Raw genomic sequence first — 16,547 nt, forward strand, 5'->3', positions numbered from 1 at the left:
GAGACGGGTAAGCTTCCTCAAGGGAGGTACAACCTAAGACAGTCACAGTTGCAGGGGGTCCATCAGGTGATAAATTGGGGATCAACAGAGGTGAGGCTTAGAACCCCACCCCCCTATTTTGAGAGAAATCTTCTGCATCTGTGGATGTTTTATTGCCCTTGTCTAGCTTGGATTAATACTTAGTCTAGAGGCACACATCTGATCATCTACATTTTCCCTCTTACAGCACTAAACTATGTTTTGTACCTTTGTCTTGCATCTACCTACCACTTCAGCATTTTATTAAAATAATAATAAGTAATAATAACAATAATAATAAGGGAGAAATGTGGGATTCACATATAAATCAAGTATAAAAATCAAGTGAATATTCATATATGCCCTGATTGTTTATAGTTCATAATGCGTGATCAAAACCGAAAGTTTCTGTGATGATTGCCCTTGCACTGTTCACCATGTAAGAACTTATTCACTATGTAAGAATTTGTTCGCCATGTAAGAACTTGTTTGTTATGCTTCAGAAGATTGGAGACTGTTGAGAACTAGGCTTGGGGTTGATTAATGATTGTGCATTGAGTCCCCTATACAGAATTTTATTGTTAACAACCATTTGATCAATAAATATGAGAGATGCCATGTCAAAAAAATAAAATAAAATAAATGAACTGTGTTTTCTTTCAAAGTAAATATTTTCCAATAGCTACATCATGAATTAACCATAAAAATGTGAAATATTTGAAAAAAGAGCAAACATGTTTTCAGTTTATAAATCTTACATTGTTGCCTATAAATCTGAATAGGTGAGTAAATATTAAATACTAAATTATATTGGTATAATACATAAATTTAAGCCTAAAGCAAAGAATCTAGGAAAAACATCAGGGCATAAACATTTTTAAGGGATTCCCTCTACAGACTTGCCCCTAGCCAGCATCGTCCTGAACGCCCTGGCCACTTCCTTGTTTCGGAGGCTGTAGATGAGGGGATTCAGCATGGTGGTGAGGATGGTGTAGAAGGCTGACACCGTCTTGTCCTGGGTGGAGGAATGATCTGATGCAGGCCGCATGTATATGAACATGGCAGCTCCGTAGTACATTACCACCACCACGAGGTGGGAGGAGCAGGTGGCAAAAGCTTTGCAGCGACTCTCCCCAGATCTCATGCCAATGACGGCCAGGAGAACATGAGCATAGGAGGCAGTGATGACTGCTACAGGGAAGAGAAGCATAATAACACAGCATATGAATATCATTCTTTCAAATAGCGATATGTTAGCACATGAAAGAGTGAGAAGGGTGGGAACATCACAGAAAAAATGGGGTATTTCCCGGGCACCACATAAGGGAAAGACAGTGCCACTGCAACTTCAATTATACCATCAAGAGAGCCAAGAATCCAAGAAGAAGTTGCCATGAGACCACAGATTTTCTGGCTCATGAGAGCTGAGTACCGTAATGGGCGGCAAATGGCCACATAGCGGTCATAGGCCATTGCAGCCAACAGGAAACATTCGGCTCCAAGCAGGGACACATAGAAGAATATCTGGGCTCCACTGTCAGCCACAGAGATGTACTTGCTGCCAGTCAAGTAGTTGAAGGCCATCTTGGGGAGGGTGGTGCAGATGAGCATGAGGTCCATGAGGGACAGCTGGCTGAGGAGGAAGTACATGGGGCTGTGGAGGTGTGTGTCCAGGTAGATGAGGAGAATCTTGGCAGTGTTTCCCATGAAGGCCACTGAGAAGATGCCCAGGACCAGCAAGAAGAGGAAGATGTGGATGGGGCTGTAATCGAAGATGCCCTGCAGGATGAACTTGGAGTTGAAGGTCTGATTTTCCCATGCCATGATGGATATGTTATTTTTCTACTGCAACAGAAAGTCATACTCTTTCATTACTTTTGTAAACACTTAATATTGTCTTAAAAAATGTGATTGTGTTAAAGTCAGATTGAGAATAATATGGCATGACCAGGATTAGAAATCCCAAAGACCCAGAAGTACAGCATCAGAGAGAAGCGGGTTCTGCTGGTTCTGCCTCTCCAATAAAGCTTCAGAATTGCCCTCAGTTCAGCTTCTCAGCATCATTTTGCTTAATTGAAAAGCTAGCATAATAATATACGTGCTTACATGATTGATAGTGTTTCTATGAAAAGGAAACTTCTCAAAAGCAATTAGACATTATTTTGAAATATCAGACATCCTTTGCATATAAACTGATAGGAACATTCAGCCTGGATCAGCATGCGGGAGACACAAAAGTAAGCTGTGAGCCGTTGCTCGCATGACGTTGGGCACTTTTACTAGCAGCATTAACAAACCTCTGCATCTGCCCATTGCTTTACATTCTACAGTGTTTGGTTTGTAATTCATAGAAAACATTTTATGCAATAACTAGGTGAGCTGACAAATGGTTCCTTAATTATATGATCATATGAATATGTGTGATGGGTGTGTTTGCATTGCCCCAAAACAATATTTTGAGGTGTTAACCCTTAGCACCTGAGAATGTGGACTTACTGGAAAATAAAGTCATAAATGATGAAATTAGTTAGAATACGGTCATACTGGTGTAGGGCATGCCTCTAATGCAATAGGACTGGTGTCCTTAAGAGAAGACAGCTGTGTGAGAGAGAGAAACAAGGAGAAGCCCTGTGATAATGGAGGCAGAGAGTGTAGTGATACATCTATACACCAAGGAATTCCAATGATTGTCAGTGATCAGCAGAACCTGGGACAGAGCATGGACCAGGACCCCCTCTCAAACACCACAGAGGCAACTACCCCAGCTGACATCTTGATTTTGGACCTCTGCTCTCCACTACTGTGAGACAACACATTTCTTCTATTTTAAGCCAACAAAGGAAATAATACACCCAGTATCTCCGGTCATGAATTAGTATATGCAAATAAGGAAATTAACAGAACCTTGAATTCCATGCATTCAAACAATATTGGCTTCTCTCTGTGTGTTGGGCACTGGGATAGAGCAGCAATAAGAACACACAAAACACTGACCCATCACACTGTAACTAGACGGTGACCAAAAATCCCTGTTGAGCTGTGGAAAAGGTAAGCAAAAGGGGGTGTTCTGATTGCATGGGACTGTCAGATTTGAATGCAGGAGTCAGAGAAGAACTTGTCCATCTGATGGCATTTGGCTAAAGGCTTAGATGAAACAAGAAAGAAACCACATCATAGGAAATAGAAATCTGTGCATGAATTTCACCAAGTGGAATATAATAATTATAATAATCCATAGAAGAAGTGGACATGTGTAGATTTCAAGAAAACAGTTTCTAATGTAGAGTCATGTAACATCCTGTTCACTGTGGTATTTACACTTTAACATATGAGATAGTTATACACTTTAACATATGAGGGGATATTATTCTGGGCCACAAGAATATGTCATAAACAGACAAGCCTGGTAAAAAGAACAATCAGACAGGAAGGTACTTTTACACATTTATTCATGCATCATATTTTTGTGAAGAGGCTGAAAACAAAATCGAACAAAGAAAGTTGAGTATCCCGGGAGCAGCATAGGGATGTAAAGCTGTACAGGAAGGCAGAAGCTTGAGTTCCATTTCATGGGTTTGAAGTGATTATTTTAAGTGGTGGGGGTAGTAAATTATACTCCCTTCGAGGTTTATGTATGTATATAAATTAAAAATAATATTGTGGCTAGAAAAGGGAAAACTCAAAGTTATTTTACAATTTTAGTAAGGAATTATTGTGACCTGATAACACTAATCAACCAAAATGTGCCTGTAATGAGCACTCATGATCTCATGAGCTGAAAGAGAAATATTTAAAAAAATGAAACAAATAATTTCTGTCAGCCAGTATGAAGGAGGAAACAGGGAAGAAGTAAAGGAGACCTAGGCACCTCTTCGTGGTAGGGATGTTTATACATGTGTGTGCATGTGCGTGTGTGTGTGTGTGTGTGTGTGTGTGTGTGCGCACATAAGTATTCTGAAGTCATTATGAAGAAGTTTCACAGATGCCTAGACCTGGTTATGGAGAGCTCATATGCAGATCCAGCCGAGTTCCTGAAAAATCAGGAATGAGCATCTCCGGGACCTCCTGGGAGTGGGGTCCCGTTCCCTGACACTGGAGCCCTTGTACTGCCTGAGAGGGGAGGTCAGCTTTACATTCAGCCAAGGAAAATGACATTTTATTATATCATTAATTTCAAGTGCTCATACAACCAAAGTTACTTTTATAAAATAACTTGTCTTGAATGATTTGTGTGAAGCGCTTATTCAAGCATCATGCGATAGGCCACCGTCAACTATTGCAGCTGTTCAGGTCACCTGGCTGAGGTTTTGCCTTACCTCACGGGCCCCACCACGACTTTCTGTAAGTTTGTCTGCACTGTGATTCCAAGCGGAAGCTCCCTGGTTGTTAGCTCATACATTTTTTTAAGGTGACAGCTTAGTCTTTCACCTGAGGGGTATATCTGTCCCAGTCACTAAAACGATAAAAAGTGTTTGAATAAGTGTATTTGAAATAATGTGGACATTTCTGCCAGATAGCCTTTAAGCCCAGGTGAGTGATATACTAAATCAGGATTGGCAAATAAGTGTAGAACCCCCATATTCCTCTGGATTTTATGTTTCATCACTTCAAGTGGAATTAACATAAATGCACACTTGCATCATATTGTCTGACCTCTTCACTGTTTGAAAATACTCAGTCTAGCCTTGTACTGAAATTGTCTTTACTGAGTTTTCTCTGTCACAGATAATGTGACAAGATACAGTCATACAAAAGTTGACAGCATTTTAATAATGGAAGATACTGAGCACTGCATTACATAGTACTTGCTGCAGTAAGGTTTGTGTAGATATTTATTCAAGAGCATTCTATAAGGAAAAACTACTGCTGTTTCTCATGAGGAAAACAGAGGATTTTCACTAGGTAGTAAGACATATATGACCAAATTTGGTTACTTGTAAACCACCAGGAAAGCGAGACCTAAGTGTCACAAGTCAGGGTAAGGTAAACAGGATATGAGCAATCCAAAAATGAGTTCCAGAAAAAAGTAGATTTCCACGAGATATTTTAATATGTCTTTTACAAAACATGGACCTTTGGTGAAGCATCTCTTGAAATGCCAGCTTCTCCAGGTCTATTTAAGACCAGAGGGAGCAATACCTTCTGAGAGGCAACCCTCTTGGCAAGAGGGATATAACAAGAAGCATTTTCTAAATGCTTTTGAAATTTGGATATCTCTACTCAAATTTTTTCAGAATACTTATGAACATCTAAACAATATTCATAAGATGTCTTAAGAAATTTTATGTTCTGTTTCAGACTTTGCTATCAAAGTTTGCTTTCTTAGCTGCAATATTTTGTTATTAATTTGATTAATTTTATCTGAAATATATCACTTTATTTGAAATAAACTGTGTCATTCTGTGAGGGAGAGAGTACATGCATTTTTAAAGGCTTTTCTGTATCTTCGCCTCATTTCCTTTGAAAGAAAAGTCTCAGATTTTGTGACCCTGTGGCGCCATGGACATGCCCAGAGCAATGGCAGCCCAGATAATGGCTGGACACTGAGACTCACTGAGTGAAATAATGGAAAAGAAGCACTGAGTCATCAGAATTTGAGCCAATGAAAAAGTGAAAAATTATGTGATACTATGTCAGCCTGTACCTATTCATGTAATCATCTCTGAATGCCATGCCAATGATTTTCTTTTGTAAAAGAAATTACCAGGAAACAAAAAAGATCAGAAATGAAAAAAAAAACAGCAAAAGGTCTCACATGGGAAGACAGACCACAGCAACGCTGTCTGCAATAGAAAAATACAACCCAATTGTTCAATAATGGGATTAAAAACCAAGTTAAAGGTTGTATCATCAGTGACCCTCAAGAATACAATATTTACTGAACAAAGTAGATCATATGGGATCTCCTTCATGATTCCTAGCATATGAATTTCAATCACATATAACATATTATTTAAGGCGAGTAACAGTATTGAGATAATTGTTATCAGCATGGAGCAAGAAGGTCATATGATCAGGTGGTGTTATACCACTTTTTAAAACCACTGCTAATATTTTTTTAGAAACATTTTGCAAACATTAATTCACAATAATAATGTAAGGTGGTTACAGGGATGGTAGTGCAGCATGGAGAATACAGTCAATGATTCTGTAGCATCTTCCTATGTGGACAGATAGTAGCCACATTAGAAGGGGTGAGGATTTAATAATGGGGTAACTGTTGAACCACTGGGCTGTACATCTGAAACCAATATGAGATTGCATATCTGTGACACTTCAATAAAATTATTTATATATAAAAATGGTTCATAGTAAAATGTTGGTCTCTTTAAAGCAATTTAAAAGTACTTGCTAAAATACTAGAAGAGAGCATGGCAGCTGTAGAGTATCTGGTACTGTGCACTGTGCTTGTTATTAAAGAGAATGTGGCCTGAAGCTGCTGTTCAGATCACTCAGTTATGCCCTTTTCCTCACCTGACATGTTTTTCCTACTCACCACCCTTCACCACAGCCTCAGGAGTGGCAGTGTATATGGAAATAGAAAAAGCAAAAAGGACCTTTATCCAATCTGTCCTGTCTCTGAGCTGAGACAGGTAATCCTCTGCCGCAGTTCTCGTGCCCCTACAAGGAGGGTATACCGCATTCCTCAAAGTCATACTGAACAAATGAAGTGAAACAAGACAGTTAAGTCCTTAGCTCAGAAATCTCTTAAGAAATGAAACTGTTCTCCATGTTCAGCAGAATGTTTGACACTAGTTTACACACATCCTCACCTGGTTATTTAATTATCTCTTGGTGTGGGTCTGAGTAGTGTATAATTCCAAAAAGACCATAGGTTTCTGAAAAGACAAATTACATATCTTGTATGTTTTCATATTTCCTTAATAAAAACACACCTAACAAACAGTTGGAAACGTTATTGTTATTGATAAATAAATGGAAAGAAAAAGCAATGGACTAGAGTTAAAAAGCACAGCTTGAAATATTTACTTATTGTATTAATAAGAGTAGCCCAAAGTCTTCATAAAAACCACTCATTAAAATAAAATTCCAAGCTTATTGTATTATCTAACCCCCAGAGTCGATATTACTCTAATTTTAATAAGATTATATATGCATGAATATAAATATGCTTGTATAGATTTGTATATCCATAGCAATTACCCCTCTCTTTAGAGATTTTCTAAATAACAAAATTTTAATACATTTCCACCTAAATTCTAGAAGCATTCATCGACTATAAAAGTCATACCTGCCCTCAATTGCTTAGTGGAAATCTTATTCTTTGTTGTTTCCCATGAAGACAGGAAGTGGCAGTAAAGACTAAAAGGGTTTTCATTCCTAGGAAATCCCTGCTCAGCCCGCCCGCGGTGAGAAGACAGAAACAAGTCTTGAGCCCTGCAGGGAATCCATTCCCTTGCCTTTAATTATAGGAGTTGGTATTGTTTTCCATCTCCTCTCCTAGGGCAAAAAGACAGAATTAGCTTCCTTTACCTAAATGAAAATACTTACTTGCGGTAAATAATTATACCACTTTATTGAGTATTATTGTGAACTTCCTAAAATTCCCCTCCACCATGATGTAATAATGACAGGAAAAACACCAAGTGCTGCCTGTGCAATGTCACTGTGGTTAGTACGTGTGCAAACTCACAGCACACTTACAAATACACTTGTGTCAGGTGCTCTAATTATCCGTTGATTACGTCCTCATGCTGTTGTCCACAGTGGAACTGCTAAAGTCACTTCCCTAAGTTATGGAGCTACTGAATTCCAGACAGGGTGCTCTGGTGCTGATAAGAGTTTCCATTTCTCCAGCTGTATTAGGATACAATTAACAAATAAATAATGTATATATTTAAGGCATTCAATTTGTTCTGATAAACATATACAGAGAAATGATCAGTACATCACCAGGCAGTGAAACTAATTCATATTTCCCCCTAATGCTGAGTAAACTACCCAGTCCCGACCATCTGGTAAGCCTGACCTGAGAATCTAGGCAGTTGTGGAGCCTATCCTCCAGCTTTAATTGGACAGGGAACACCACCATCAGGCTAATCCAGCTGTTCTCAGCCAGTGACACATCCACTACCCCCAAACATAGAGCTCAAACAGTTGCCTCACAGAAAAAGATACCCTAATAGCAGGTCCCATTTAATCACGAGTGTTACCAGCAGAAACATCCAGAAACACAACTGAGATGACTGCTGGGGAACTGTCTCTGCCTGAGCAAAACTGAAAAGCCTGGAACAAGAGACCACTTAATAGAATGTCAGATACCAACATAGGCATCAAAGAACAGAAAAATTAAGGTAAATAAGATGCTATCAGAGTAAACAGATACAGCTGTAAAGACACAAATGGAAAGGCACTCCGAGTTCATGGATTGGAATAATTAATATTGTTAAAATGTCAATACTACCAAAAGCATCAATAGATTCAGTGCCATCCCTGTTGAGATTTCAATGGCATTTTTAACAGAAGTAGATTTAAAAAATCTTAAAATGTCTATGGAAGCAAAATGACTGAGTAGCAAAAGCAATCCAAGAAATAAGGACAAAGTTTATATGAGAAGATAGATGCTAACTAAAATTGTGTTAATCACTTCATGGGAGATGTATGATAAATCATTACCCTGTACACTTTGGGCAAACACATTGCTGAGTGTTGATTACATCTCAATAAAATGAAGGAAGAACACTGATGCTGAACATAGTGAAATCAAATAAGATCTTAATCAGAGAAAAAACAGAACTTAGCTGTTTCTTTCTAAATAGGACCAATGGGCAAAAGGCCATCAATGGAGTGGCCACTCTGAAGACTGTTAAATAAAAAGACTTCACCAAGATTTCAGTGGACAGTATTATGGCAAAGAGCAGAAGACTCATGTCCCTGAAAAGAAGAGTGGTAAGTATGCATTGCTCACCCTTACTGGTAAAAGAAAACCGCACCAAGTGGCAGGGAGAAAAACACACACACACACATAAGAACAAAAACATGCAACAGCAGTATACCAAGTACTAGGAGTTTTGCTAATATCTGTGCTATCCAGTATGGAGGCCAACAGTGAGGTATGATTGTAGAACACCTCAAATATGGCAAATTAGGGCTAATGAAATGAATTTTAAACTTTATGTTTAATTAAAATAAAATTAAAAACTGAAATACTGTAGGCTATTTACTTCATTACACACAGCTTTGTTATTTTGGCATGGGCACCTTTTATTGTGGCAGCTACTTCAGTGGTTATACTGTTGTCATGAGAGTACATGTCAGCAGGGGCATTTCCAGCATTACATTCAAGCCCATGCTTGATCTAGTCAGCACCAATAGATTCTTTTTCACTTCAAATGTATTTTTTAAATGACTAATGTAATATTGTAGTGTATTTTTGGATATTATATGTACACAAGACAAGTTATAATTGTACCTATGACAACTTTAAAGAATAATTAATTTGATATAATCATGTTAAATTTACCATATTTTCTAATTAAATAAAACATCGACAAGTTTTGAATATTAAAAACTCATTTTATCTTTATAAAATAATCCATGCTAAATTAAAAAAAGGCTCTATCTTAACAAATGTTGTTTCAGCATGTCAGATCAAAAATCTTAATTTACCGGAGTTTTAAAACATGGTGATAACATTTCCTTATCTCCTTCATTCCACTAGCTGATACATGTTGTCCATAATTATTCTCAGTTTTCTGAAGCATTATCTATGTATCATGAGTAAAGTTGTTGAATTCACTCAGTATATATGTGCAAATGTTATGATACATAAAAAATTCATTCAATTTAATTAACTCAATTAAATTTTAAAAAAATGATGTTGTGTACTTAGCCATTGTTACTGATTGTGTCATGGGAGAGTTTTGCAAAGATTTACTGTACTCTTCCACCAATTTATAGATCTTGAAACAAAACATAGGGCACACATGTCAATAATTAATAGAATATACAATTACTTATATCTTATTAACCATATAACTATGCATGCTTCAGCTAAATTTGAAGCTCAAAAAATAAAACAACACTAATTTGTGATCTAGCTATACAGGTATGAATATTTACATTGAAAAACCAACCTTTTATATATGATAAAAATTATTTTATACACTTTATAATTTAAACATTCTGTGAAGGAAAGTGTAATTATAATAAAAAATGTTATGCAAATTGCAAAATTTATGAGAAGCATTTGAAAACACTTGATTTTGATGAATTAAGTTTTTAATTTATGTGTTAATGTTTTAAATTTGTCTTAATAATACTGCTTTGACAGAAGTGTCACTTAATTTACTTAATATGGTCATGCAAAGCTTTCAAATGGCTATGAATTTATTCAGAATAAAATTAAGTGCTCTAAAAAAGCTAATAATTTTATAATTCTTTTTGTGTGTGTCAGTAACTGAAAATATTCTGAATACATTAGGCATTTTAAAGGTATGTGAATCTATTTTCAAATGTCAATTTTATTAAATCTAAATACTGAACCAAGTATTTTCAAATTTACAAACTGAATTGCGATGAGGTGGAAATATACACTGTATTGATTTTAAATGCTTAATATAAAAATGTAAAATATGCCACTATTAATTTTTAGTATCAATTATCTGTCAAAACAATTCTACATATATTAATTTTAAATACATTATTACAAACAATTTGTCATTTATTTCACTTTTTAAAATATGGTCACTAATATATTTTAAAATTACGTATCTGACTATATTTCTTATGAATTATACTTGCCTAAATGATTCAAGGATGTTGGTTCCTATTACATGTCCATTAATTTAGTACCATAAGCTGTGCAAAAGCCATAGAGCCATAAAAGGAAATGAAATTCTGCCATTTGCAACAAGATGGATGGATCTAGAGAGTATTAAGCTAAATGAAATAAGCCAGAGTGAGTAAGACAAATACCATATGATTTCATTTACATGTGGAATATAAAGACAAAGCAAAACAGAAGAAACAAAACAGTAGTAGACTCACAGACATTGAGAAGTCATGGAGGTTACCATGGGGGAGGGGTCTGGTTGTTCGGGTGGGGAGTGTGAGGGGGACAAGAGGGCATAAAAATTCTCAAGCATAATATAGGCTGGTCACAGGACGGTGGTATAGCATGGAGAATATAGCCAGTGATTCTGTAGCATCTCCCTATGTTGACAGATAGCAACTACACTGGTGTAGGTGAGGGTATCATTTTAGGAAATGAGTTCCATAATCTATATAAGGTTTATATAAATGCATATTCAAGTACTAGCATTACCAAAGTATATAGATTGATTTTCATTGAAACATGTTTCCTAAAATACCCAAGGGAGCATCTTAGTTGAGTAAGTTTTTTCAAATAGTTCTATGGTATGTGATTTAATATTAACCTTATTTCCAAGAATACCCAAGACTTCAGGACTTCCCTTATCAAAGGAATGATACTGTCTTCCAGTTCACTACTCAGGTGAGAACAATTTTTTGTTAGTTGTATAACAATACATGGGAAAAATATGTATCTTTATATTTAAGTTTAAATTTGAGTGCACTGCTTAAACACTTATAAAATTTTTTAAGACATGAAATTTTCTATGAACCAAAAATGTAAATCATTCTACAATTCTGGAGAGAATTGGTGATACACCTAGTAATCTGTTGTGAAGTGGTAGTGAAACTTAGGTAATTGAAAATACAATCAATATTCATATCTATGTAGTAATAAAATTTCTTATGTGGGCTTATTGTACATAAGACTAAAGTCTACAGTAAATTATACTGTATTCATGAAGATATGGTCTTTAAAAAACTATTATTGTGTGACCAAACACCTACCAAATCTTTAAATGAGTGCAAAGGGAACTCATTTATTTCCTGATTGTAGCTCTGTGAGGAAGGGTGTTCTTGGACTAGGGCAAGTCTCCTATAAATCTGAGGAAACTGAAATAAGTCAAGGGAAAGAGCAGGTTGTGAGAAAGTCCTTTATTTCTTACAGTTGCCACCAAGCTCCCATCCATCCACCCCCTCTGGCCACAGCAGGGGCTTTCCTTCCCCACCCTCCTCCCTGGCAGGGACTCCATGGGCGGGGCCATGATGGCTGCCAAGTGGCTGACCCCTCACATGCCAGGAGGAAGGGAGAAGTGAATGGCCATTTTCTCTCCACCCCCTGCCCCAGATTGACCAGAGGCTCTGATATGTCCATGAGTACGTAAGTGGACCAATGTCAGATGAGAGATTCTGGACATTGAGTAATAATTTTCATTACCCAACTACCCACCCCTCCAGAATTCTAGTCTTAACAATCTATGCACCTCTAATCTTCTTCAATGGCTCCTGTTGAGAAAGCTGGAACACTGCAACTAAAGTAATACCATATAATAAAAACAGAAATTATGATACAGATAGCAGTAAAGTTATGACAATCCTCAAGTCTGAGGATCCAGCTTGGTTCAAAGTATTACTTAGATAAAGTCCATACTCACCCATTCCCTAGGAGGCCAGCAGCTGAACTGGCAGGGGGTGCCAGGCATATGCAGCAAGCAGAAGCTGTACCTAGGGGGACTGCCCAATCCAAAAAGACTGTAGAAGAAAATAACCTGAAGGATGAAAAGACACATGTTTTAATTACCCCAGCATAGGCAAATCTAGTCCATCAGGTAGGATACATGCAAGAGAGTGGCCCTGTAATAGGACAGTAGTAGGAATGGGATCCTGCCCTGGTATGGCACACCAGATCTCTAACTCCCTCTCTTTGGAAGTTATAAGTGGGTCAGTGTGCAGGGCAATGGGAGCCACATGCACTGGCCATAACAACAAAGCAAAACTCACCCATAAGATGCTCTTACCTTCCAGATGTTTTGGGTACACTACTGTGATCTTTGGGGACCAATCTGCTGTTACTCCAGGAACACACAAGAGGCCAGCTTCCAGGCCTTGCCCCAAATACCAGAATTGCCAGCCATCCCTGTTCTATGTGTCAAAATGTCCGGAGCCATGTCCACACAACAGAGTCTCCAGGGTCAAGCACAGTTAGAGGTGGCAGCAGGATGTTGTAAATCCCAGCTTGAATAATTCCTCTTGGTTTGCACATGCACTTGTATAAGAGAGGTAGAAATGTGTGTTAGCATGCTCACAGGGCTCAATGCCCCCTCTGGGGCTTCTCATTCAAATGCCATAGCACTATCTGCAAGTGGACTGACCAACCCTGTAGACACTGCAGTCTGACATCAGGCCAGATTTCAACAAACCATTTTACTGCTCTATCATGCCTGCTTTAGTAGGGTTACATGGTACATAAAACTCCATTTTATCCCAAATTGTTGCACCCATTGTTGGAACACATGTCCAATAAACTGGATGCCTTGATCTCTCTCAATCACCTGAGACTGGCCCTAAGCTGCAAAGAGATGCTCTAGGCTCCTTTTAGTCATTTGCTTATCTCCACCACATGCAGGAAAAGCAACGAGCAGGCCAGTAGCTGTGTTCACCCCAGTCATGGCATACCGATATCCTTCTGATATGGGCAGAGGCCCAATATAGTCTGTGTGCCACCTGACAAGGGGTATTGGCCCTGTTATTGTTGTCCCATGTTGCTGCAGGACTCAGTATAAGTCCCTCTCAGAGCACACAAGACTCCCCTTCCAGGCTCGGCTGACTTCTTCCAAGGTCAATGGCCAGCCCCACTCATGGGCTACAGCCCACATTGTCTTTTTCCCTGTGTGCAACAAATGCTGATAGAACCATTGGGCCACATAAGAGGCAGGGTTTCCTTCTAGCCAGCACCCCTGGGTCAGTGTGTCTGCTTCATAATTCCCTGGGGATGCCAAAGGAAAATGGACAGTCCCATGATATACGGTAAAGGTCTTAGACTGACCAGAGGCCCATAGGTCTTGTCACAACTCTTGCCCCATTCGGTTGGCATGGTACCATGTCAGTAGCCACAGGGTCAAGCCCTGATAGACGGCCCAGCTGTTAGTGCAGACAACTGTGTGGGAAGGCTCCAGGGTGATCACGAGCCATACTGCCCGCATCTCACCCAATTGGCTGTTCTTTCTGTCTCCATCTTCATTCATACTGTATCAGTCTTAGGATGGAAAGCCACAGGCCTCCACTTTGGGGGCTGCCCATGACTAGAGCTGTCTGAGTACCAAGCTTCTTCAGGTATAGGGGCTTTTACCTCCTGATAAGGACTGTTAGCTACCGATTGCTCAAAAGCAAGTTCTTCCTGCTTTCCACTGGTATATGGCACTGGCCCCAATAAGCATTAGAGTTCTCCACTTAAGGGGCTAGTAGACAGGGTGCTAAACTGCTGTAAGTATGCACTTGGCCAGTGTAGGCATCTGTGCCACGCCACTCCATGCCCTTTGGGTCCAGTCTCACACCCACCCCGTGATGGGATAGGTGGTTATTACCTTGGTCAGAGCTGTTCTGGTGATGGGCTCCGTAGCCAGCAAGGTGTGATACATAGCAGCCAGTTGCTTAACTATCAGGGTGTCCTGGACCTCTGCTACTTTCCATAGCTGTGACCAGAATCCAATAGGTTGGTGTATCCATTCAAGCTGCTGCCAAAGGCCCCATCCATAACCATCTTCAGTTACATGAACATCTATCTCACAAGGCCTTTATGGGTTCATTATACTCAAGACATACATAGCCTTGACTACTCAATTAGCAGTTGTCAAGGCAGATGAGCAGGTTTTTATCCCAGTCCCACCTGTTGCACTTTTGTACCAATGAATATAAGGTTCTCAGAATTTGTACAAAACATTCTCAAGTATCCTAGAAGACTCCAAAACTTGTCATGCACAGTTGTAGGGAAAGGAAAAGCAAGGAATTTATCTATGACTGTTTCTGGGATGACTTTAGTTTTGCCCTACCAGACAACCCAGAAGATGTTTACAGACAAACTAGGTCTCTGAACCTTGGTACTTTTTACAGCCCATCCTTTCTCCTGTAGATGTTGCAGCAATCTAGGAACTGCCCCTTCTAAATCTGCAAGAGAATCAGATGTGAACATATCAATGTAGTGATACAGCTGTACCATTTTGTGGCCAAGTCCTGGGCTACAAGTCCATGACAAATGGTGGGACTGTGGAGGTATCCCTGTGGAAGGACAGTGAATGTCCACTGCCAGCCTTCTCACATGAAGGCAAACTGATCCTGACTTTCCTGTGCTATGGCAATAGAGAAGAAGGCATTAGCAAGGTCCACAACATAATGGTATATTCCTAATTCATGACTGACTGTGCCCATAAGGGCTGCTATAGAGGTGACAGAAGCATGCAAGGGGGTGTAACTTTAGTCAAGTCCAACTTTTTCACTGGCCACACCAGGAAATTAAAAGGACTGAGTGGGTTTTATGATGCCCATTTTCTCTGACTCCTATAGTTTCTCCAATTTCTTTGTTCCCCTCAGGCAGTTTAAGTTGCTTAGTATTTGTCCACCCAGCTACAGGCAGAGCTACAGGTGGGTGCTTAGGATGTCCCTTCAGAACTGCCTTTACTGCATGTATCCTCAGTCTCAGCTCATTTGCATTGGTTTGCAACCACAGGCCCTGCAGGATATACACATCAAAAATATATTCAGGGAAGGGAGAAATATACACAGTATACTTCTTTGGGTGTTAAAGCTCTATTCCCAATTGTATTTGGCTTTCTTCACTGTAATCGCCTAACCCCCATAGCCATCCATCACAGTGGGGGGCCCAGGTAACTGCTCAGCGTTGCCATAAGTCAGAGAACAACTCCTGTGTCCACCAGTGTCAGGAGATGTTGTACATTTACTGGGGACAAATGAATTGCTAATTGTACATGTGGCCTCTGGTTCCACCAAGTACCCCAAGGTGGGGGCCTTGACTCCCGTCAGTCAAACCGCAAAGCCCAATTGCCCTCCTTTGGGGGTCAGGGCCTAGGGGTGGTCTGCGTACTCTCCCTTAGGATGTCCTGCAGGCACATGGGCCAGACATGGGGCTTTGCCTCTGGCCTCCATGTCCTGGACTTCAGAGGCTGGAACTGCTGCTCTGGCTTTGATTGGTGCCACTGTTCCAGCAATATTCTGTTGGGCTGTCCATCAAGTTTTTCTTTCGCTGCCCCTGCATTTTTCAAATCAACCCAGATCATAAGAAAGCTTATTACTTGCGGCAGGTAAGTAGAACCCTGGGAATCACTCCCAAACAGTTTCTCTCCTGACAAATAATGGGGCTGCTCTTTCCTAGGCAAAACCCAGTTGCTACTTTGGATCACCATGGAAATAAGGTGAAAACTAAATTCTGATTGGTATTCAGAAGGGGAGCAATAAATGTCCAAAACTCTGTCCTTGGCAACAGGATGGGAATCTGCAGGCAACAGTTAGGGGATATCTTTAAGGTAATATTTGCAAATAGCAACTAGTATGCCCCTCTGAGGTCTGCTCTTCTGGTCTTCTGGGGACATCTTGTTCTGCAACACAACTTTCCAGAGGATGAGAACTTCCTCTCAGTTCCCCATTAACTTTTTTATGCCTGGCTGGCTGGTCACAGTATCAGG

The 16,547-nt window shown here is 39.5% G+C and overlaps 1 pseudogene; it reads right to left on the reverse strand.

Moving 5' to 3' along the window:
* Positions 1–895: 895 nt before the first annotated feature.
* LOC118967701 (olfactory receptor 2M2-like) lies at positions 896–1,845 on the reverse strand (annotated as a pseudogene).
* Positions 1,846–16,547: the final 14,702 nt, after the last annotated feature.

The sequence above is a fragment of the Manis javanica genome, chromosome 14, assembly GCF_040802235.1.
Source record: "Manis javanica isolate MJ-LG chromosome 14, MJ_LKY, whole genome shotgun sequence".
Classification (NCBI taxonomy): Eukaryota; Metazoa; Chordata; class Mammalia; order Pholidota; family Manidae; genus Manis; species Manis javanica.